Source organism: Bombyx mori, chromosome 21, assembly GCF_030269925.1.
Source record: "Bombyx mori chromosome 21, ASM3026992v2".
In the NCBI taxonomy this organism is placed as follows: domain Eukaryota; kingdom Metazoa; phylum Arthropoda; class Insecta; order Lepidoptera; family Bombycidae; genus Bombyx; species Bombyx mori.
In genome coordinates, this window is record NC_085127.1 from 4,064,454 (window position 1) to 4,090,930 (window position 26,477).

The 26,477-nt window shown below is 38.7% G+C and overlaps 1 protein-coding gene across 4 annotated transcripts in view; it reads right to left on the reverse strand.

The window, feature by feature from the left end:
* Positions 1-26,477, reverse strand: part of LOC101741158 (furin-like protease 2) — a 310,342-nt gene that overhangs the window by 129,144 nt on the left and 154,721 nt on the right. For all 4 annotated transcript variants that reach the window (XM_004926690.5, XM_021348356.3, XM_062674605.1 and 1 more), the window contains one exon: positions 18,167-18,212. The gene's annotated coding sequence lies outside the window, so the exon portion shown is untranslated. The remainder of the gene's footprint in view (positions 1-18,166; positions 18,213-26,477) is intronic.

Here is a 26,477-nt window from a genome sequence, read left to right on the forward strand (position 1 = left end):
CATTTTTCATCACTACATGACATCGCATTTTTCCTTCTTTTTTTTTCCTACCTAGCTGAGAGCTTTGAGAGGCTATTTCAGCGTAACCTTAACTAGTAGGTGAGCTCACGGGGCTCAAACCTGACAACGTTGCTAACACAAACCCTAGCAAGAGCCGTGCTTCGCAGAATCTAGCACCGGATCGGAAACGCGACCCACTGAGAAGATCCGGCGAGAAACTCAGTGGGCTGTGTCTGAGGGTTAAATTTTTCCATTATTATAATACATAACTATTACTTAAAATAATACGAACAGCATAGACAAAATGCATCTAATAAAATAACAAAACAAATTATCAGCGGGATGTTCCGACTTTCAAAACGCTCTTAAAAACTTTTATCAGACTCCCAAGATTACTACAGATGATGATAACCCCTTGCTTTGGATTTAATATTAAATATATGTATGTGTATAATAAAAATCTTACATTTATTTCCGTTATCTGGTACCTGTAACACAAGTTCTCTACGAACTTAGCCACGGGACCAGTTAACGTGTCGTATTATATATATAAAAAAAAAGTGTGTTTCCATATCACCGCGCAGTCCAAATGTTCTTTGCATCACCGCACTCCCCTGGTTGGCCTATTTTCTCGCGCCACCAACTAGCGTGCAGTAAATATACGTACTTAGGGGTAGGTTTATGAAGGGGAGTAATCAACTGCGTTAGAATCATATCATAGCCCGCCCTGATGCTCGACTTCCATAATACTGATAGAATCTGAATTGTGATTAATGCACAAAGCCGAGTAGGCTTTAAATGCTTCTATACGCGTGATTGCTGAGATGGGTAGGTATTTAGATAGATAGTATAAAGATAGATACCTATCTCTCTGTCTCCATCGATCCCGTTCTGTAGCTTGGTGGAGTGCGTCGTTGAGAGGTAATTTTAGTTCCTCCGCTATTTGGTCCGACCATCGTTTGGGACCTCTATCCCTCGCTTTTCCCTCGATTTTACTGGTCACCACAAGGCGTTCCAAATTGCTGGTATCCCTGTGTGCAACATGACCAAAATACCGCAATATTCTTTTTAGGCAGGTTGTGGGTAGACGTTGACTATATAGATATATAGAAATGGACATTTCAGTGATAAGAGTCCAAGTGCACGAGTATTATATGCTCAAGATAATAAGAAGCCATCCTATGGAACCAGTGAGGGTAGGAATAATTATTCAAGGATGCTACTGTTAAATGTATGATGAGGAAGTTTTACCGAAATCTCGAGCAAGTTGCGTTCGACTATTTGATATTTGCTTACCGACTATTATTGTTTTAGATCCCTTAACTTATTATCACCCGACTTGAATCTTAAGACATAGGAATTTTAGGAATTTTACTTCATAAAGATATGGGCGACTGCAATCAAAAACTCTACCCTCTTAAACAAAGAAGTTTATTAAATCGAAACGTTCAAATGAAGGACAACTTCAAAACTCTCTAAAAGATTTTCGGGATCATTAAAGCCATTGTGTCAAATCCTCGGAATGACGTCACCCGAGCCCGCAATAATGGAGAGAAAAATGAGGGGATCATCACAAATCCTATTTCACCACAGGAAACGGGAGAATTCCTTTGCAAATTGGACAGTGGAAAAGTCGTTACCTTACTCGCGTGAACTGCACTCAAGTCAATTTTGCTTTCTACAACATTACAATCCCAAATGGAATTTTGTAGTATAACGTTTTTGTGAATTACCTGCAAAAAACGTGACATGATAATCCCTTGCTTGTGTTCCCATCTAAATTCTTGTAGGGTAGTACACATTCGTTCGTGTATCGACGCGCACCGGGTAATGTATGCAAAACGGACTAATAAAACGGCAGTCGCTGCGATAGCGCACTAAATTCGGGTGCAGTTGACGTTTATCCAAAGTTACATCCGTTACAATAACAGTAGCAGTTGCGATATCGGAGCGCGCTCCGGTGTCCATTTATTGTCCTAGTTCCAAAGGCGGCGCTCGGCGTAGCACACAGCGCTGGTAATGTAATGGAAAACTTTATACAAACACGTTTCGTAGCACACTACGAATTAAACGTAGCGCTACGCCACGACGCGCTGCTACCCCCTAGAAAATGTCGAAATATCATTAAAATTCACAGCACAACTCTACTGTCTGTTACCTAGTGAGAAATTCGAAAATATTTACCATTTTAGTATGAACATGAACGTTTAATCTGGTACGTCTCGCTCGATGCGGCTGAAATCTCGAGCGCCAAATCATTTTAATTAAACCCTCCCATCCTCAGTGGCGAGTAGTTCACTAATCAACACAGAGAGTTCACTGTCTCGATTGAGCTCAGAGGCACGACGGATATATGTATGTACGTATTTCGTACTTATTATCCGCCTCTCTAGTGAACTACATACGACAATCAGTTACATATTTGTAGAATGTTTTTCTAGTATATATTGACTGTTTTATTTTCAGCTATGTCAACTTAAACTAGTATCCTTCCTGATACGTACGTTGGTTTATATGGTATAAAATAAGAAGCAATGAATGTACAAAATGCGTGTCAGATGAAAGATTGATGACTTAATTTAAAGGTACCGGTTCGAAGGTGAGGCCTTTATGTCGCTAGGGACCGAGTTTTATATGCGTCTAAGTAACGCTCGCCGCGATGCCCGAAGGAAATGAGAAAGTTATCGGTATCTAAATCCTCACCCCGGGGGACGACTGAACGTTCTCCTAATAGATATAAAATCCGGGGACTCCGTATAATTCAATTTCGGCGCGTTGAATGAGCGCCCAGAAATTTATGTGCGGACGCGTTGACGGTCACCAGACGGGCTTTGAACCGATGTCGGACTTATACGTAACGCGCCGTGTCGCGTGTCGCCACCGCATCGCCATTCTGACGTTCGCGGCCGACACTGGACTGTGAATTCAGCAAATATTTAACTCAGAACCGTACGTAAATCACAATGTGCTCGCACTGAATTTAGGCAGAATTTGAATTTAATATAGAACGGCGTGGCTCTCGCAGATAGGTTTCGCACAAAGTTTTAGATTACATCGGCCTTGTTCTCTTGTAAATGTACCGGCTTGTGTAATTACTCGTTCGGCCGCAAAATATCATATTCGTGTAAAGGATACTATAAATAAAACCATATTTATATACATAACTAGCTGTACCCGTCCGCTTCGCTGGGCATTTAAAATTAACATTATTATTTCTCACCCCCACAAAGATTCTCATCATTAACGCCCCGCGACTGGTGTAGGGAGTCCAACACTCATATAAAGTATTAGCCTATCCATTAAGTACATGTATTTTCTACATGGATACCAAGTTTCGAGTCAATCGGATGCATGGTTCAGTAGTTATAACGGAACAGCCGTGAAAACCACTCTAGATTTATATATTAGTATAGAGTATAGATGAGTATGTACTAAAATGTTTATAAAGTTAACATTTTTACATGAAAGTTTTAAGCGAATATTGACATGAAAAACTTAAATAATTCTAATGTCAAAGCGTCAACATCGTGATGTGTAAAAGTGTGATACGACTGACAATAGGTGTAATTTTTTCTGAAATAGCGTCCGAGATTAAGGAACTTCAATCTCACTGATTTTCTCGTTGGATCTTCTTAGTGGGTCGCGATTCCGAATAGGTGGTAGATTCAGCGAAGCACTGCTCTTGCTGGGGCTAGTGCTATAAAAAAAAACATTCTTCAAAACTTATAAAACCACATGATTGCCGGTGGTAGGCCGACGTGTTGCTCCCACGGTCCTGCCAATTTCTGCCGCGTCAGTTCAAGGGTACGTAAGCGGTTACAATATAATTGAACTACAAGTCAAAAGGTGCGGCAAAAAAAAAACAGATCTTTAGTACCAAACAATTCGTATCAATTCATCATCAGCCTGTATCTCTCCACTACTTGATGTAGGCCTCCCCCATAGTCCGCCACAATGAACGATCCTCCGCCTTCCGCGTCCGATCTTTCCCAGCACATCGCCGCAAGTGATCGGTCCACCGGGCAGGGGGACGCCCAACGCTGCGCTTACCGGTACGCGATCTCCAGTCCAAAACACGTCTGCTCCAACGACCATCGGTTCTGCGACACGTATGTCCGGCCCCCGGTCGTAACATTTTTTTTTCTATTGCTTAGATGGGTGGACGAGCTCACAGCCCACCTGGTGTTAAGTGGTTACTGGAGCCCATAGACATCTGCAACGTAAATGCGCCACCCACCTTGAGATATAAGTTCTAAGGTCTCAGTATAGTTACAACGGCTGCCCCACCCTTCAAACCGAAACGCATTACTGCTTCACGGCAGAAATAGGCAGGGCGGTGGTACCTACCCACGAGGACTCACAACCTCCACCTCCACCAGCAGTTAGCATAAATTACAAAACATAGTTTAAGCCGAAGTCGAAGGGCATGGATCGAAGTTAATTTGTAGCTATCAAAGTTACTCCGTCGCGCGCCGGTCCCGGGTCCATAATACGTGTCAATAAAGAGGCCCGGCGGTTAACATTGTAAATTATGAATCGGGAACTCGAACGGCCATAGGTCATATCCTTAACGTTAATGCTATCTGTTGTAATAAACCATCCGGCGGACGGGCGTGTTCATTTGTCGTATTCGCTGGCTCCGGCGAGTCGGGTCGTTAATGTGTCCCCCCGATAACTAATTTAATGGCATCTAAACGTAACAAGCTCAGATGTAATTTGGATAGACTCGGAACTGGAAATGTTTTCAAAATAATAGATATTCAACTAGATATTAACTATACTTTCTTACTGGTGGTAGGACCTCTTGTGAGTCCGCACGGGTAGGTACCACAACCCTGCCTATTTCTGCCGTGAAGCAATAATGCGTTTCGGTTTGAAAGGTGGGGCAGCCGGTGTAACTATACTTGAGACCTTAGAACTTATATTTCAAGGTGGGTGGCGCATTTACGTTATAGATGTCTATGGGCTTCAGTAACCACCTAAAACCAGGTGGGCTGTCAGCTCGTACAACTGTTTATATCACTGCAAGACATTGACTGCGTTAATAAGGCTTTTGTTTAACTCAATTATATCGGGTAACGTTCCGTATCTAAAAACTTGTGGCCATAACATCGAATTCCGAATGTATTTTAGGATTATCTTAACATACACTGCACTATCGGAAAATCGATTTCTGCCCAACGAATCGGTTAACTAGAGATGCATTTATTCGATGTTCGGTTTAGTATGTGTGTGTGTGTGTGTGTGTGTCAGCTTTCGACAGCGCGGTAGCCTTCGAACCGACATTGTAGATTCGGTTCTTTCGAGACATTTTAGTCTTACGAATTTATTTAGTTTTATTTGAGTCGTCTATTATCAAAGGTCTGATCTGTGCATTTGGACAAAAAAATGTTATTGATATGTCAATAAAGATTGATTTCAATATAATCGTCTCCTTCAAAGAATACGGTTCAAAACCTGCATTAAATAAAGTATTAACTTAACCTGTTATTTATCTAAGATGTCGTTCAGAAGAGTTTTGTGACTGCCAATGGAATACAAAGTCAATAATTCGTTTTTCTGATTTACCAATAATTGTCCAAAAGTCACATTGCCGGCCTTGATAATAGTCGACTCATTTAAGTCTTAGTGTATTTAATATGAAATTTGCAGTAAACAGTAAAGCTACAATTTTCTTACATTATTACGTTAACTGAGAAGCCGTATTCACACATAACGCCCAAGAACACACTTCACATTACGTATGCACATTTAATATATTGTTCACAATACCTTATAACTTTTTTCTACAGGTCAATAAAAAAAAAAAAAAAAAAACATAAAACTTTGAGAAGAACTGAAAACACAATTTAGACGCGAGCACCGTAGGACAACTCAGCGGATAAACATAATTTTAAATATGTTTTTAATAATAGATATTGTTCAGTCTACGGTCCATCTTGAGACACGAGCTCGGAATCTGCGGTACAATAACGACTACCTATCCTCTTCGTAACAAAAAATATGATTGTTTCGCGGCAGATTTTTTTTATTTTATTGCTTAGATAGGTGGACGATTTCACAGCCCACCTGGTGTTAAGTGGTTACTGGAGCCCATACACATCTACAACGTAAATGAGCCACCCACCTTGAGATATAAGTTCTAAGATCTCAATATAGTTACAACGGCTGCCCTATCCTTCAGACAGAAACACATTACTGCTTCACGGCAGAAATAGGTGAGGCGGTGGTACCTAGCCACTTGGACTCACAAGAGGTCCTACCACCAGTAAAATTAGGTAGGATGGTGGTACCAAACTGGGCCATGGTGATAGTAAATTGAAAATTAACCACTAACCACGTTTATATTCCGACTAGTTTTCAGTACACAGCTTCGCCCACGTGGACTAACTAAGCTCTAATCGTGTAGATCGTCCTAGCAGAATGAAAGATATATTCTTTCCCAGGGTGCAAATACTATACTATTTCCATAACACATTTCGTCAAAAGCGCTGCAGTGGTTCGTGCGTGAAAATGTATCAGGTAAATGTTTTTACTTTCGTATTCATTATCAATGAATGAAAGTCCTCGAATGGAGGCCACGGATAGGTACAAGGAGCGTGGGGCGTCCTCCAACCAGGTGGACTGACGACTTAGTGCGCACGGCGGGAAGTCGTTGGATGCGGAAGGCGGAGGACCGCATTATGTGGAAGGCATTGGGGAAGGCCTATGTCCAGCAGTGGGCAGATAAAGGCTGATGATGATGATGATTCATTATATTATTTTGAATGTTTCTAGTGCATCATTTATGTTACAATGTACAGTAAATTACAAAGAACATTCATATCAGCAGTTATTCTTAATCAGTATAATTCATACGATACCACTCATCACTCGGAAATAGAGATAAACCAAAAATACTACCTTACTTTTTTCTCAAACAATTTTTTTCTTATATACATCAGTTATATACTGTATTTATGTACGTTTGGTCTCTTAAGGAGTTGCCCATGAATATTTTTTCATACATGATTATACATCTGCATTTGTCATTGCTAAATGTAGGTGGTATATTATTGCCAGATCCAAATACAATATTCTTAACTATAATTTCAAGAAGATGCTCAAGAAATTTACCTAAACAAAAACATTCGAAGCCAGTGCACCGCATATTCCTAAAATTTATAAGACCATTCCGACGTAAGCTCGAATCAAATCTCCAAAGCTTGCCGTCTCAGCAATATGGATATGTCCTATTTGAATTTTATACTATTTTTACATAACACGAAATAAAATTGAATCGAAAGCAATTTCATTGAAAACAGTCTCAAAATTGTTTGTCAATTTAGTTAGCAGTACACAAAAATTATTGACGTATTATCTTTTTTTATAACTACCCCCAAAAAACAAACAATAATTACAACACTTTTTTTTTTCCTACCTAAGCTGGTAGCCTAGAGAGGCTATTCCAGCGTAACCCTAACTAGTAGGTGAGCTCACGGGGCTCAAACCTGATGACGTTGCTTACACGAACCCTAGCAAGAGCCGTGCTTCGCAGAATCTACCACCGGAGTTACAACACACAAACGATACTTACAAACAAAACGATAATTTGAATAGCTCATATTTTTGATAATTTCATCAATAGCCCCCCCCCCCCGCTTCTGCATAATCCCCCCAGATAATTCATTACAAAATGCGTTCCAATAAATAAAAACGACAAAGTTGCGACGCTACTTACCGACGCGGACGGAGCAATTCAAATTGGCAGGCAAACAAGTCTAATGTTAGTTTTGCGTGTCCGTTTTTCTATTTTTGTTGGTGCTTAGCCACCGCGCTGGGCTGTGGGCGTCGTATGTCACAAAGAGAAAAGTATTTCTCATTTGCCCGAGAGGGGAAAAACAACGAAAATGCCGCACGTCCCGCCCTCAATCTTCTCTGCCGTGGGGACAAAGGAATATTATTTCAATTAAGCCCTACAAAAAAGATTTCGAGGGCTTTTTAAAGATATCATGTCTTTTTGCTTCTGCATAATTGCCGGAATTTTAATAAAACGCTTAAATAAAACAACAACATTAAAGAGAATATTGTTGAATTAGGCACATACAAAATAGGATTTTTTTCCTTTTTTATTGCTTAGATGGGTGGCTCACAGCCCACCTGGTGTTAAGTGGTTACTGGAGCCCATAGACATCCACAACGTAAATGCGCTACCCACCTTGAGATATAAGTTCTAAGGTCTCAAGTACAGTTACAACGGCTGCCCCACCCTTCAAACCGAAACGCATTACTGCTTCACGGTAGAAATAGGCAGGGTGGTGGTACCCACCCGCGCGGACTCACAAAAGGTCCTACCACCAGTAATAAGACCTACCACCAGAAATCGTGTTTATCGAAATAACATATTTCAGATTAAAAACTGAGGTCATGGTCGTACAGATTTTTTAGATTTTACTCTTCCAACGTACGATGTATCTTCAGGGTATAATGATAATAGAGCTGAGTGTGCTTACGCTGTAAGTTACAGGGGCGGGTCATCCAATTTACATTATATTACTGTGTAATTCCCATCCGTGCTCCGTTCTCGCTTTAGCCGGTTCCAATCTTTCGAGAATCTTCGGACCGTGGCGTGGAGTAGTTGTAAACTTCATAATCTACGCAAGGGGGTGCGGGTCTAAAATAAAAATCTCCATTGCGAACATTCACAACTAAGCTTATACCGTACACGGTTCGAGAATGCTGACAGGATTGTGTTTCAAAGCATTTACATGATACGACCAAAAATAAATTATCTTTGATTTTTTTTAATTTCAAATAATGGATTGTTGTTTTAAAACAAGTAAAACAGGAGTACTCCCGTTTTGCCTCCAAAAGTATACGCGCTTTTTAGTCTGGTATTCTATTCTTTTTTTTTTTATTGCTTAGATGGGTGGACGAGTTCACAGCCTACCTGGTGATAGGTGGTTACTGGAGACCATAGACATCTACAACGTAAATGCGCCACCCACCTTGAGATATAAGTTCTAAGGTCTCAAGTATAGTTACAACGGCTGCCCCAGCCTTCAAACCGAAACGCATTACTGCTTCACGGCAGAAAATAGACAGGGTGGCGGTACCCACCCGCGCAGACTCACAAGAGGTCCTACCACCAGTAAAAAGTTCTAGGAGCATTTATGACGACAGATCATAAATAATGTACTCGGTATAAGTTTTTAAAGCAAAACTGACCTGCTTATCTACCACGGGTTCTCTTGTACACAATAATAAGACCACAACACTTTCTATATATTTGGTATAAATTAAAAAAATATCAAATGAAACAAACAGCGATTATCACAAGAATCTATAGGTAACTGTATTTCTTGTTATGCTTGACGAATTTTCTAGGCAGCGGCTTGGCTCTGCCCTTGGCATTGCTGACGTCTATAAAAGCGAGCTTGCCCTTAAAATTTAACCATAAATCGTATCGTAACATATAAAATAATTTAAAGGAGACCATGACTGGACGACATTTCAATAGAAGCGAGCAACTACAGTAAAATGCTGGACATTGATCGATATTTCCACACCGGATGTACGAGGACTAGTAAATTGGGAACTTATAACATGATATCACACGTTACACAAACTTCCGGGCGGAGTGTTAATTTGATGCAGGATGTAAAGGTATCATTTCTAAAGTCCAAGTGCTTATAATGTGCTATTTACAGCGAAAAACAATAGGTTTTCATACATAAGTTTCATACATAAGTAGGCAGCGGCTTGGCTCTGCCCCTGGCATTGCTGAAGTCCATGGGCGACGGTAACCACTCACCATCAGGTGGGCCGTATGCTCGTATGCCTACAAGGGCAATAAAAAAAAAAACATAAACATTAATCGTTTTATGCTAGATTGGTTAACGAAAGAGAAAATATTTGACGGACACCCTCTTAGTTTTTCAATCGAGGCCTTTTATTGTTTTCCTTATTAGGGCTCTTGGGCCGACCTTATTGCTTCTGTTTTAGTGTAAATGCGGACTGGGTTTATAATGCGAGGACTATGGGTCGATTTCGACGTTTTCATGAATATTTTCAGACCAACTACATTTGTCTCTTTCATACTCCGTTTAGGGTATAAAATCAAAATCAGAATCTTATACCTTTAAACGAGCAATTCTTGTATATTAATATATATATATAATCTGAATCTCGGAAACGGCTCCAACGATTTTCATAAAATTTAGTATACAGGGGATTTCGGGGGCGATAAATCGATCTAGCTACGATTTATTTTCAGAAAATGTTGTTTTATTCATGTTTTCAATAATCAACTCTTCCCGACATCTATTGGCGAATAATAATACTATTTTTCTTAATTGAAGGCAACTAACCGCTTTAAAGACACGACAAGATGACGTTATCAAAAAAAAAAACGTCATCGTCTAGTATTATCTAAGGTAAGAAACATGAGGTACTTTTTTCTGAACTGCAAGCTAATAAGTCAGTTGAAATGTTGGTTCAAGCAAATCGAAACGAAAACTGAATCCTTCATAATCACGCACACAATATCCAACGGGTTTCATTACGCGAATAAAATCCAATAAAACCTCAGAAGTGTATGTTAATTATTATACAATCAAAACACTGACTGCATTTTCGATTCTGTATTCCATTAGCTTTTCCATTACAGCGATAATCATGTCTCTTGTAACTTCGGAATTTAAATGAAAATGGTATTAATTGAAAATGACATTTATTTTTTTAATAAGCATAATCGAGTGGACAATGTGGAATACGGCTGTCTGGTGTAGTGGTAAGTGACATGGTCACTACATAAGGGGGTCGCGGGTTCGAATCCCGCCAAGGGAAGATATTTGTATGATAAATATAAATGTCTTTTCCAAGGTTATGGATGTATATTAAATATATGTATGTGTATAATAAAAATCTTACATTTATTTCCGTTATCTGGTACCTGTAAGACAAGTTCTTTACGAACTTATCACGGGACCAGTTAACGTGGCGTGATCGTTAGTAAATATTTATTATTTATTTATTTAATAACAGCCAATTTAAAATCGTATAGCCATTTCTTCAATTAAGCTTGGACGCATTTTGTCTGTAAATTTCTATCTCTCTCTAACACAAGTTTTAGAAGAGGATAACAATCTCATAATATTTTTAGCAGCTTTATATGTAGCGCAAAGTTTGTGCACAGCGTGCGCATTATATTACGCGTCATAAGGTCACAACTGCAAGCGAGAATAAGCTATGTATAATATGCAACTAAGCAAACTTTAACGTGTCCAAACGAGCTTTATTATATCCACGGTATGCAGCCAATGCATGACAAAGGATCTGAAAGGTCAAACGATAGCTATAAATTGAACTGTCGACATTAGCGACAAAAAATCAGATATGAGAGCTTTTGAAATTATAACAAAATTTTCCATGATCGGTTAATAATAATTCCACAAACGTTCGCCAAAAGAAATGTAATGTTGGCAGTAAATGCGTGATCCTTATTTCTGCCGCTAAGGCATCATAAGATCCGATTTGGAGGGTAGGACAATACTTACACAACACAATTAAAACTGACCTCATGATTCACGGTCGTCATCAAACACGTTGTGATGTCAAGTAACCACTTTACACCGGCTGTCAATAGAACTTCTTCGACGCGACTAGTACAAACAAAAAAATCGTGGATTTTGTTGCCCATAGTTATATGTAAACAAAATGTAAATACACAGTGAAGTGTGCTCGTGACGTTAATGAACCGTAAAATACGGATGCACACTGCGGGATCTAGAACGGTTTCGGATTCAAGCTCCGGAAACTTTTCAGCGTTCTCCTCTATACTCGCATAGCACTAGGCCAGTGATTCTCAACCACTGTTCCGCGGCACTTTTGTGTGCCGCGTAATTTCCAGAGGGGGCCGCCAAATTTTGCCAATATATAATCATGTTAATATTATTAAATTATATAAAATATTTTCTTTTTATTATTAGCTTGTAATTAATCCCTTTTTAAACGTTTCAATATTATTAAAGCATATATTAGTTTATTTCGTTTATTTAATGGTTTTTTATAAACGTTTTATGCAGTGTTTTAGAAAGTAAATAGTTTAAATCTTTTTCTTTGTGTGCCGCCAAATTTTAAAATCGTTAAATATGTGCCGCAACAAATAAAAGGTTGAGAATCACTGCACTAGGCAATTATAGATATTTATTTATGTATATGAATTTTACAGTAAACTAGTACTGGGTTAAATTAAGGAAGACTTACCAATGGACAAATATCAAATCCCTCATTCTAATTAAGTTTATGAAACCATTTTAAGTTTAAATTTAGTGCTTGTCGCGGTATCGTTTTGCCGGTACGAGTAACGCCATCTGTCATCAGGTAGGAAAAACGGATATCGAAACAATTAGAACAACTCTTGAATGTTCTGGAACATTTCCTTAGTGTTCTGGTTGGAGCGAGATTGTTTTAATGCCCCCGAGAATGTTCTCGACATAGGCAAGACGAGTCTAGTCTAAAACATTCCTAATGTTCTAATTCCATGGGGAATGTTCTGGAAAATTGAAGGCATAGTCGAGAACACTAAAAGCGTGGCATAGGCGACATGATGAACCCTCCAACACAGCCCACTGAGTTTTTCGCCGGATCTACTCATGCATGGCATTTCCGATCAGGTGGTAAATTCTGGAAAGCATTACTCTTGCTAGGTTTAGTGTTAGCAAATTCACCAGGTTGGAGCCCCATGAGTTCACGTACTCGCCCGGTCAATCTAGTTTGACCCCTCGATGTCACTAGAATAGGTAGGAAAAAAATTAATAAAGACAGTTCTATTCGAAGCGAAGCAAAAAATGGATCACCTCACGAAAGGGAAAAGTTAATTGTGAATGTAAATTGTACCTTAATCGTCGTAATAATTAAATTGAATTTCAATGAGTATTTTTGTGAAAATTTTTTTTTATACTGAGCTAAGGCTCATAACAGTGTTTTTATTAAGTTTATTTGTTGATTTACGAAAATGTGAATGTTCGGAAGAATACCGTAATTTTTCGTATAAATTATAATTTCAACATATTTTTTTTGTATTTATATATCAGTGACTATGATAATTGTCAGATGGTACTCATTAAAACAGTAAAAGCTTCATTAAAATATATATACAACACAGAAGCAGACTCAATTTCCAGCGCAATGGAAACAAAGCGTAAATATTTCAGACTATTTTCGAAATTTCAACTATGTCATATATTATTTAAAACAACTTTGGTTTTTTTCTTCCTTTCTAATAAACGACTAGTTTCAGAAAGTAATATCAAACTCCGAACGTTGCATTCAAGGGAAAACTTAATCCGCTACATAATTACACCTCTGCACGCTTTCTCTATCAACAATTTTCATTACACATTTTCCTTACAACATTTTTACTGGTGGTAGGATCTCTTGTGAGTCCGCGCGGGTAGGTACCACCGCCCTGCCTATTTCTGCCGTGAAGCAGTAATGCGTTTCGGTTTGAAGGGTGGGGCAGCCGTTGTAACTATACTGAGATCTTAGAACTTATATCTCAAGGTGGGTGGCGCATTTACGTTGTAGATATCCATGGGCTCCAGTAACCACTTAACACCAGGTGGGCTGTGAGCTCGTCCACCAATCTAAGAAATAAAATAAAAACCTGGAATACATCACCATTAGTGTATAGGAACGATTATTTCTCTAATTTAATTATAAAATTTTATTAATAAAATTAATTTTAACAGTTTAATCTAGCGTTTGTTATTTTCACACTCACAAGAGGTCCTACCACCAGTAAAACCCACCCGGTGTCTCGTGGGTCAACAAATATTATTTTTCTTTTTTTTGGTGACATCGTATCAGAAGTTACGAACGCCATCTGTCGGCAATCCCCGAAAACGATACCCGTGCGTCCCGTTCATCGTCCTGAGTCAGCACACCAGTATCCAACTTCAGAAACTACTAGCTCAGTGGACGTAGCACTAATACCTCCCCGGGCACCGTCCGTGTATTAATTAAAAATAACCACCAACTTTCCATTCCATTAGTTCGCCGGGCACCGCTGTTCCTACAAACTTTGTAAGCTCCGCGCTGTTGTGATGTCAGCAAAAATGTGTTACAAACTCATCTTAGAAGTAATAATTTTAAAGAGTTTTTGTAGTAAAGACGTATTATTTAAATGAAATAGATTTATATATATAGAAGGTCAAAAGGTTTTGAACACATGTTACACTGGTTGGTATATGTGCCTGGTCATATTTAACCTCTGCCACATCGCCTACCACAGCTATTTTCCTTATAATTTGATCCAGCTTATAATTCATGTACTCCTAAATAATTAATCTAATTGTAATTTTGTAATTGGTAGTAGTGTAAGAAGTACGACAAAAGTCTGAATCTCCCGAATGACAATTTCCAAATAGCCTGTAGAAAATCTTGTGAACAATGTTAATAAGAATAAACATCAGTCTGCCGAGAAACTTCATTCGCTCGGTGGAATGAATACACCCTTCACAGTCACCACCCTACTTACTACCCTCTACTTGGTTTCTCGGTTTTATAGATAATGAAAACCGCTTATCTACCTTTGATACAGTAGTTCTTTTCTTTTCTTATTTCGCCAGCGAAATAATCGCGTATTTCTATTCCACGCGGTAGTTTGAATGCCGAAGACTGCGATAGTTGCTAACTCGGGGTGAATTTAGAAATAGATTGGACATATTGGTTAATATTGTTTTACCCAAATAGCCTAATAAAATTAAAACGTCTACCTCGTCTTAATTATTGACATACCAAATATTTACCGGATCGGAATCACGACCTACTACAAAGACCCAGCGAGAAACTCAGTGGGCTGTGCCTGAGGTTGCACGCGCTGCTAATCCGCTATCCGCTGTGATTTTTCTCGTGAATTGATGTTATTTTAATATTATTGTTTGGAAAACACGATAAAAGCGTCCATTGTTAGCGGAATGAGTAATCTATTAATATTTTTATATTGCACACAAATTTCATGTTACTCTGTTATCAACGTGCCTTTTTAAGACCACCATTTTAATGAAATACATTTTTTTTAAAAGCATCTTTCTCAGTACACTCGTTTTCCCTGTGAGCTCAGGTAACAAGTCCGTTTGTGTCTCCGTGTATTAATCTATAACAATAAAGTCTTAAACTAGTCTGCAATCTTTGTAATTACGTCTTTACTGTCCTTAAAAACAAATCACATAGTGGATTTTGTGCAGAAGCAAACCTTAATACAGAAAAGGTCAAAATTCATTAAACTACGCTGTATTCGTTTGTTTTTTGCAGTAAAACTCGAACTCATTCGCCAATATTGAACGAAACCTCAAACTTTAAATCAAAACTTTAGTTCATATATGGATGAATTCATTAAGAAAACTTTTGATTGTGCTATCAGTCACAAGGTCCATATCGGTACGAATTCAATACACACCGAGCGCTAAATTCACAGTTCAATATTTGTAATAGGTTGGGGAAAAAGTCTTTTCGCATTATAGTATGTATGAGCTTGTAATAAAATCTCTTTGGCTATACTATTTGTATCTGGCTGGTTTTGGTATCATTAAACGTATAAAATTTTAAAGAAGATAAATTCAAATTAGGAAAATGTGTGATTTTTATTTATTATGTAATTAATGTGGACTGTAATAAATCGAGTAGTTTGTACGTCAATTCGATTCTAATAAAATTATATATCAATATTTGTCGAATTTTCCGAAAGCAATCCTTATTTATGCCTATTGAATATTTTACAAGTGCCACAAAGGTCAGACGTATCGTACGTCGTATAAGCCCAAAGTCACTTTTATCGTGTAAATATTCCAAAATATCGAAAGAAATTGATACATAACTTAATACACCCCACAGCCTTCAGGCTTCACAAAATTTATTACAAACCTCTTTTGACAATACATATATGCGAACTCATTTATCGCTAGTTTGTACCGAACTGTTATGACGCAGTTGTGTATTCCAGTTTGAACGATAAGCCGGTCGCTCGCTACACAATAAGATCGAGACTTCGACATCATATCTAAAGGTGGGTATTCAGATGAACTGATAACGTCTAGTGAAATATAATATACTAGCTGTACCCGTCCGCTTCGCTGGGCATTTAAAATTAACATTACTATTTCTCACCCCCACAAATATTCCCGTCATTAACGCCCCCGCAACTAGTGTAGGGAGTCCAATACTCATATAAATATTAGCCTATCAATTAAGTACATGTATTTTCTACATGGATACCAAGTTTCAAATCAATCGGATACCTGGTCAGTAGTTAAAACGGAACATCCGTAAAAACCAGTGTAGATTTATATATTATTAGTATAGATAGAAGTATAGATATGTCAGAGCGTCAGTGGAAATAGTTGTGATATATCAGATTGGAAACGTCAAGTTAATTACCTGGGTGGAATCGGAGATGGCACTGCGATCGTAATTGTTTATGGGTAGACTTGTTATTGACTCGTTCAATAGACAATGACTTATGGCAAGTGTCAGTGAATCTGTGCATGATGTGTGACTGTGTTTGAAAAGTTAGTCTATGACGATAGTATGGACTAGACAGTCATTTGAGAGAGAAGGCATACTCTTTGGAGGCACCGTTGCGATCGCACGCATCTCTGAGATCACCGCGTTTCTAGTCTGCTATTATTTAATTATGTTCTTATTTCGAGTCTAACCTACAAATGACTGACCACGAGGACACCAGGTGATGATCGGGAAGAGCTCAACCCAATATATTATCTATATATTAATACGTGAAGCAAAAACTTTGTATCCCTTTTTACGAAAATTGCGCGGACGGAGGACTATGAAATTTTCCACACTTATAGAGAATATAGAGAAGAAGTGCACAATGCTAATATTTTTTTAAAATAATGCATTAAAGATACATTAAATCAATAAAGAAAACATTACACACACTACATACCATGTATTTGACGCACACACGCATGCATACTATTTATTGTCAAACTTTTGTTCTTGGTGTCTGTTGTCAAATTGAGAATAGATTATATATTGTTTGTCTTTGTTAATATTTTTTATAGTGTACTCTTGGCGAAATATGTGATTATAGAAGTATAAAATACAATCATAATAGTGTACTAACTTACAATTCCAATTAATTATAGTCTACCGGTACCTCTAGTTTCAATCAATTCGCATTTCTCAGACGAAACAATCCATGCAAAATATCACCTATAAAGGCATCCCACCTGCGCTCACGTAAATACATCTAGAACTTAACCCGTACATCTGTAATGGAACGTTTTACGCTCGGCTATATTTTATAGCGTTAGGTTCAGTTGTAAAATTTGCATAGCTTAAACGCACGGTCTTCAGGTGGGCAGACGTTTTAAATTGAATCTATCTCGGGGAATACGGGCGGGACAGTTCAATCCCCGGGGAAATACTTGACGTGTACTAGCTATCCCTGAATAAATAATGTAGCGGCAGACAAGAGATTCTAAATTATTTAAACCTACAAATATAATTCATTCGCTCTACATTTCGGAGGCTTTATGTACGGAATCCGACCAGCAATTGTTTCTATTACAATACGTTTATATTCCTCTGAACACATTTATAATCTTGTATGAGATTCAAGGGAGCGATTTCCGAAATAACTATATGTTACTCTTGCAAATCGCAAATGACAATATAGAATAAGCATCCTGATTTAAAAATTACGTTTCACTAAAAAAATCCTTTTTTTTTTCCTACCTAAGCTGGTGGTAGCCTTAGAGGACTAGCTCAGCGTAACCGAATGAGTAGGGGCTCTACCCTGAGGACGTTGCTAACACTAGCCCTAGCAAAATTCCTAGGATCAACCACCGGATCGGAAACGCGACCCTTTGAGAAGATTCGGTGAGATACTCAATGGGCTGTGTCTGTGGGTTAATTTAGTCGGCGAACCCTTCGTCACAAGCGACGGGTTCGACGAGAACGATGACCGGAAAATTTAATGCAGACAACGCAATGCAATTAAGCATCAATGACCTTGTGTTGAGCGGTTAAGAGTTTCTCGTTGGTTGAATACTGCATAGTAGCAGAAGTATCGGTACCTGGTCGAATAGCATAGCAATATTAATATAGGTTCTGCATCTAGTATTTTTAAACCCTTCCAGAAAATTATTCTAAAACTTACCCTGGCTGAAAGACTGGCACGCAACGTACAACCACACCTAATTGATCTGAAAAAATAAAAATATAATTTTTATTCAGTACTAGCTGACCCGGCAGACTTCGTAGTGCCTCAATCAATAAATAAAAGACCTAATTTTTGTATAAAATAAACTTAAAACAAACAAAAGAAATCCGTCCGACGGGGGATACATCAAAGGAAAAACAAAATTGTTATTTTTATTTAATTCCGAGAATTTTTATATTTATCTACCTTTTAAACCTTCTCTGGACTTCCACAAATAATTCTCGAGTTTTAGCGAGACTAACGAACAGCAATTCATTTTTATATATATAGATTAAAGATTAATTATACGGCATTTTATATTATTTCTGTCTTACAAACACAACGCGCTGATAGCAATATTAATATGCCCGTAAATTTTCTGAAACAACATCTTGAGCTATGTATGACAAGTGGAGCGTAGATTATAATTGAATGACGTCACGGGCACCCGTCAAATTACACATTCAGCTCGATAAAGCGAATGCTTGGAGATGGCAACATTATGCGCTGGCTTGAATAATAGACTTGTACACTGTAGTGCAATATACATAATGGTACACTCACTATCGTATCGAGATTACAGAGAACTGATAAGACGGTTCGATCTACAGGGTTCATCGTCTCGGTTTATCTATCGGGTGTTTTAGGGAAAATCCCAATGAACAGTCGAAAATCGAAAAAATCGACATTTAGTTTGAGATTTTACATTGTATGGATTATTTTAATGCACATTTCATCTACACCGGGCCATCTAAGAATTCTATCTGAGACGGATAAAATAGCTTACAGTTCACCCAATGCTAACCAAAATTACATATACACTTTATCTCAATAACATTCGAATAAAAAAAAATTTCATATACCTTAGAATCTTTAAAAAAAAAGGGAACGCTTTTCTATGATTTTATTAGACGTTATAACGTATATAAATTTACAAATTACAGTGTAAATTGTCGAGACACACACTACTTACACTTCGTAACTGGTCCAATTTGTACTGCTGTATGGAAGAGAAGAAAAGCCGTTGCAGCAGTATCTATCGGTAGCGGTAGCTATCACACAATAGAAATATTATATAAATAGAAGTCGTCTGATTTCTTCTATTGTGTGATAGCTACCACACCTCTTTACAAGATAAGCTTGCATATAATATACAAATTCCAAACAACAACATTTGAACTATCGATCTACCCCGGTCACCGTCCTCGTCGAACCCGTCGCTTGCGACGTAGGGCTCGACGAGCGAATTAACCCATAGACACAGCCCACTGAGTTTCTCGCCGGATCTTCTCAGTGGGTCGCGTTTCGGATTCGGTCGTAATTCTGCGAAGCACTGCTCTTGCTAGGGCCAGTGTTAGCAACACTCCGGTTTGACCCCGTGAGCTCACCTACACGTTAGGGTGAAGCTGAAATAGCCTCTCAAGGCTATAAGAATAGGTAGAAAAAAAAAGTCGATCTACTGAACGATCAGTGGAAGATCTTCCCTGTGACGTATAATTCGGACCGGTGACCACGTAATGATTACGATCAAAATCCTCTTCACATACTATCTTAATACTAAGTCATAGATACTGCTTAGGGAACACATTCTCGGCCCCGAAAAGCTTAACATTATCCAATTATAATAATAATGTTGATGGGGAATTTGGTCCCAAAGAAAGTCATTTATTATTTTGAGCTAGTCCTAACAGATTCATGTAGGTCGTGTTATAATTTATTCTCAATTTGGAAATACTTTGCCGTCTGTCTACTGTTGAACAAAACAGGTAAATATGATTATCAAATTCGTTAAATATTTACTTACGGCGTGAAATGAACGATTAATATTTGTCCGAACCCCCACATTCGCGGTATATTGTTTACATTTACGTTTGTCATACTTTGTGTGATCGTGATTGCGTGATTAATGCTTAATTAACAATTATTATTAAATTAAACTGGTACTGGCCTTTAGTACATATGGAGATAAGCGTTATGAAATTGCCCCCGAGGAATGTATAATAGCTATTTTGGGCGATTTATGAAAAACCCATATTTTTATCTCGCATTGTCAAGAAAAAAAGATGTGTGGTGTCGTGGGACACCGGATAGGAACGAAGATCCATATTATAAAAATATTAAATTTAAGTTCTATTCGAGGTATAAAGAATATAATTATTCGGGTATACATTTTTTATTATGATTTTTTTATTGATAAAAATAAAAATAATCGCAATGGTCAACCACTCCGCAGTGCAATAGAGCAGCCTCGCCCTGAGGAAACCGCCTGCATGGTCAGGGTATCCCCTACGCCAGATCAGAACGACTATCAATTGTGTAACATCTCGTCATCGCGATTCAGGAATTGTTGAATTTACGTGCAGCGACATCTGTTGATAGCAAACTAAATAGAAAAATCTTACGTTACGGACGTTGTTCCCGGTTAGGGTACCCCTCCGCATCGTCCCATAAGGAGCTTCGTTCCAAAATTAAAATGTAAAAACAATACCCAGAGATCGTTTTGATAACATAGACATGTTCTAAGACAATAACTAATATATCTTAGAAACGTAAACCCTATACGTTTCATTATCCAACAAAAACAAGCATTAGACAAATGCTTGCATTTAAAAATTGCTACTCAATTATACTGAATCGTTATTATTTTTGTCAATTAGTTCCATTGAAATGCACTTGAAATATTAAATGCTCATCTTAAAGACATTTACTATGCGCATACACGACACAAACCATCCAAGCGACCAATTAGACGAGGCTCTTGTGCACAAAAGGAATCACTCCGATCAGTCAAGTTACCACGACGCCGGCTAAGGAACAAGAGCTCAACGAAAACTGGATATGTTGCGAGGAGCAATGCATTCCGCATCAATACAAGCCTCGCTACTGTTAGTGACATATGAGTATAATAATTTCCGTTAGCTGCCAAAGAGCTAAATAATATTCAGTCGGTTGACTCCGCTCCTTGATTCAAACTATTCGTACATCCGTTATTATTGTTATGAAATCATCACTTATTCAGCACAAATAAAAACAAGATCGGGCGATGACTACTTTTAACATTCCTTGCTATATTTATGTAGGCAACTCATCATTCATTATTATCCTGCCCTTCTCCCAGTCACCTGGGGTCGGCGCAACATGTTTTCTCCTTCTATACTCTTCTATCACATACCATTTATTCGCTCAACCATACCATTTATTCTTAACCATATCGTCTTTCACACAATCTATCCATTTCTTCTTAAATTTACCTCTTCCTCTATATCCTTCCACATTCATAGTTAACACTCTCTTACCAACCTCATTTTCATTTCGTCTCATCACATGTCCATACCGTCCCAAACGCGCACTCCTCAGCTTCTCTGTCACAAGTGCCACTTTCAGACTTCCTCTAACATATTCATTCCATATTCTATCCATTCTCGTTACTCCACACATCCATCGCGACATTCGCATTTCTGCTGCATGCAATCGCCATATTTATGTAGGCAACTATCATGCTCTACAACCTTTTGTTGATAAACGGACCAAAAATGAGGTACGAGACGGTGAAAATGTTAAATGGTTCGTGATTCATATATCAACTCTTTGAATGAGAATATCATGAGCAAGTTTTAAACGATAATAAAAATTTCCCTAAATCCAGTGCATATGAAACAAATAATGTGATTATTATGACAAGTGTCGATGGCAACAACATTGCTATGGCCTCATCGAAATGTTTTCACCAACGTAATAATTGTAAATAGAAATGTTTTAACAAAAACCGACTTAAAATTGAAAAAAAAGATATTCCAAAACAAATTAATATACACTAAAAATAATAATCATCGAAATCGGTTGGCTTGATATTGAGTTATTGAGTTATTCATCTATTTGTCGCGCACGTACTAAATGCAAATTTAAGACTTATATGCTTTTCTCATGGATACTATTATCAGAACTGGACTAAATTGAAATGGCACCACACGGGAAGCGTCAGCTTTCTAATAAAAAAAGAATCATCAAAATCGATTACCATGAGGTAACAAACATAAAAAAAACATACAGTCGAAATGAGAACCTCCTTCTTTTTTGAAGTCAGTTAAAAAACTAATCAGTGCAAAAAAAGACGTCTAAAGAATGCAGTTAGTACAGGTACAGAGTAGACACATAAAACAACAAATACACTACTAAGTGGTAGCGTCAATTAGACACGGCTAGAGGTTAATTAAACCGATACTAATGCAATTGCGCGCTAGTTGTTTCGTTTAATAAATGAACGGTGGCCTGAGTGTTGCAATAGGATCCTGACAGCGACAAAGAAGTGTGGTCTTTATAATTGTTTATTTGATAGGGATAAATTTACACGATGTTTTTTTTACATAGCGATAGCGCTAAGACAATCTACTGTCTCTCTCTACTCTGTACTCAGTTTACAACAAACAGGAGACTATTTCAGAAACAACACATTTAACTGGTGGTAGGACCTCTTGTGAGTCCGCACGGGTAGGTACCACCACCCCGCTTATTTCTGCCGTGAAGCAGCAATGCGTTTCGGTTTGAAGGGTAGTGCAGCCGTTGTAACTATACTGAGACCTTATAACTTATATCTCAAGGTGGGTGGCGCATTTACGTTGTAGATGTCTATGGGCTCCAGTAGCCACTTAACACCAGGTGGGCTGTGAGCTCGTCCACCCATCTAAGCAATAAAAATAAAAAATATAAAAAAAATCAATTTTTGTGAAAGTATACATCAATGTTTAACTAATAGGCGAGATCAACGCAGCATGGATCGGGAATTCGAAACGGGAATTAATAAGAGAGTATTAAAAACTACAAATAACAACAATACTGCTACTACTAAAGTGGTTGTAGTAAGTAGGAGCGGCAGGACTTTTTAGTAAAAGCCAAACAAATTCGATGAGATCGTGTGAGATTTTCTGACTCATCTGTTATTGGCGACAATAAATGACTTCATTTTTCTTAATATAGAAAATAATTCTCTAAAAGACGTTGTTAAAAATAACATGTTTTTTTAACATACGTTACATAAGTTCGGACTCAGAAAGTTCATTTCCGACATATCCTTATAACACCACAGGAAACTCCCTTCATATTATATTTATCATAACAACAATCAAACATAAAATAAACTTTGTACAATACGAGTAGGTGCTCGAAAATTTTCTGTATGTACAAGGTTAAATGTGATTCTTGTTAGCTCCCCGAAAGACGTAAGCACATAAGTTGCTAACAATCATTAGGATGGTAACAAGGAACAACTTCGCGGAAGAAATACAGAAAAAAAAACCTCATTCGAAGACATCGAATTTCGCCCCTAAGCTAAGCCAATGTGCGTCATTATTTAGTATAACGAAACCTTAAGGGATCGAAAGGAAAAAAAGTTGGAAATAATGCTACGCCAATAGAAGTAATGCGATAAGAAAACTCTCTGACTAAAACGTCTGTCGGCCAACATTAATTACACTGGCAACCACAAAAGGAACTTGTCAAAGAACTTGTTCAAACGTTGCTTCTAAACGAGAGGGAGCATTTTTTTTTTCTGTAAGCGACATTTTCGAGCCATACCCGAGTTTTATAATTGTTATTCAAGCGCACCGGGCGACAACAAAACCCTATCGAACAGTTTGTGCACCGCTTTCGGGTCTTTCATAGTTGGCAAATACGGAACAATGAAAAATAAAAACTTTCAACTTGAGATTTGAGACTTGAAAGGAGAATGAATTAAAGGTGAGTTAAGACTCTGGGCGCATTTCCGGCATGATTAGCGTTCGATGCGGTAACTCAGTGACTAAGGTGAAATCGAAGGCCCTTAAGGACCACTTAAAATTTGGAATTACATTAGTTTAACAGATACAAACAGCAATTCTAAGCTGACTGTCCCTAAACAGCTTGTATTAGGAATAATGATAGATTTTTCTGAAAGAAAGAAAAGAAACAGAATTCATGTATGACACAAATTTTCTTTGTACTATATTTTGTAACATTAGATACTGAGTGATATAGAATACTGTGTATTTAACTGCCATTTTTATAGTGCGTTAGTTTTTTTTTTTTTTAATTAAGACATTGATGTTATCTCTACTCATGGAAGTATAAAAATATTACCAAAAATACAAATATGTTATAGAATTATCCTTCCTAAATATCACAAAAGTAAAAAATATATGTACAAGGGCAAAACCAAGACCAAATTAAAGGAAGAACCGAAACTATATTATTTACAACATCAAATAACGCGGATCAAACCTTTTGATTATGATTTGATTAATTCGCCACAATAAGGAGGACGGACCTATCTCTCCCTCGATCAAATAATGGCCACACTCAATTTGCGTTATCTCTAAAGACATTCCCCGGAATCAGCTTTTCATTAATTGAATGACAGGTTTATCCTGTGGTTTTCGAACTATGCCATCGACCTTAATGTAACAACGGCGTTGATCCGATGCCAGATTAATTTATTAGACAGTTCACGAACGAACCGAAATTGACTTTGATCGGGTAATATTTTTCCGAAAAATATGGCTTCGATCGCAAGTGGATTTGTCACATCTGTTCAGAGAAAAATATCCATATTTTTTTGTCATAGTATCGGGTTTTTCGAGTGGCTTCAATAGTAGAAAATCATGAAGCACAATGCAAATTTAATAAATCATTCGAAGCTCGCATGTCATATTCCTTTCAGCTTTCGCAAAAAAGATCTCTGGAAACGCACTGTGGATGACCGCAGTGGCTCCAGGTAGTATGGATGAACTCTACTCCGGTGGCGGGCGGTGCGATGGTAAAAACGAGATGCTGGTATCATCTCGAACAATTCCTCAGAGCACTCCCCATGGAACATACGGTACAAAATACAGAGGGAACCGAAGTCCCTCCGCAGACCCAGAGGCTCCAAACGATCCGAGAGAATGGGATTATCGACAATCCGAACGGCCCTCCTCTGTATGGAGTCAAATGGAAGAAGCTGGTATTTGGGAGCCCCAGCCCAGAGATGGGAGCAGTACTCCATGCGAGGCCGGACTTGTGCTTTATAAAGCAAAAGTCTTTGTCCAGGCGTGAAGTACCGCTTCGCTCTGTTGAGGACTCCCAGCATTTTGGACGCCAACTTGGCTTTGCCTTCCAAATGACTCCGAAACTGGACATCGCTCGAAATGTCGACCCCAAGTATCCCGATACTCTCGGAAGGTTGCAGGGATACTCCTTGGAATTGCGGCGCCATGACAAAGGGGTCCTTCTTCGCAGTGAACGCGCAAACTTGTGTCTTTATCGGGTTGAATTGAACCAAGTTCAATTCACCCCATTCGGAGACTCGCCCCAGAGAGTTCTCCACTTCAGACACAAGTTTTGATCGTCTCTCTTGCACCACGCTCCGAGAGAGACTCTGATGGCCGATATATCGCGCATCCCCCGTGCTGTCATCTGCATAGCAATGCATGCCATCAATAGACAGCATGTCATTGATATACAGGATGAAAAGCGTGGGGGAGAGCACCGAACCTTGTGGAACGCCAGCGTTAATGGTCATGGTATCAGAACAGTCACCGTCTACAACGACCGTGATGCTCCGCCCATCCAAAAAGCTAGCGATCCACTTGCAGAGACCCTCGGGGATTCCGTAAGATGGTAACTTCGATAGAAGTGCCCTATGCCAGACCCTGTCGAAGGCCTTCGCGATATCAAGGCTCACAGCAAGAGCCTCGCCCTTGCTTTCCAAGGCTTCAGCCCACCTGTGAGTAAGGTATACAAGAAGATCGCCAGCTGAGCGACCGTGACGGAAACCGTACTGTCGGTCACTGATCAGCTGGCGATCCTCCAGATACTTCAGGAGTTGTATATTAATTATTCGCTCCATCACCTTGGAAAGCAAGGAAGTTATCGCGATAGGCCTATAGCTCGATGGGTCCGACCGGTCACCCTTCTTGGGGATAGGGTGGACGTGGGCAGTCTTCCATGAAGACGGAACCCTGTTAGTGCAATAAGAGAGGCGATACAAACGCGTTAGCGCAGGCGTCAGCTCAGGGGCGCACGTTTTCAGAACCACTGCAGGGATGCCGTCTGGCCCGCTCGACTTATGGACGTCCAGGAGTCGGAGTTCCCGCCTGACTGCACACTGTGTAAAGCAGATCTCGGGCAGGGAACTATCACACCGGAGGATGTTCGGTGGTGTGGCACCCCCGTCGTCCACAGTCGAGTTCGAGGCGAAGAGTTTGACCAGAAGGTCAGCCTTCTCTTTCGCACTATGGGCCAGACTGTCATCGGACTT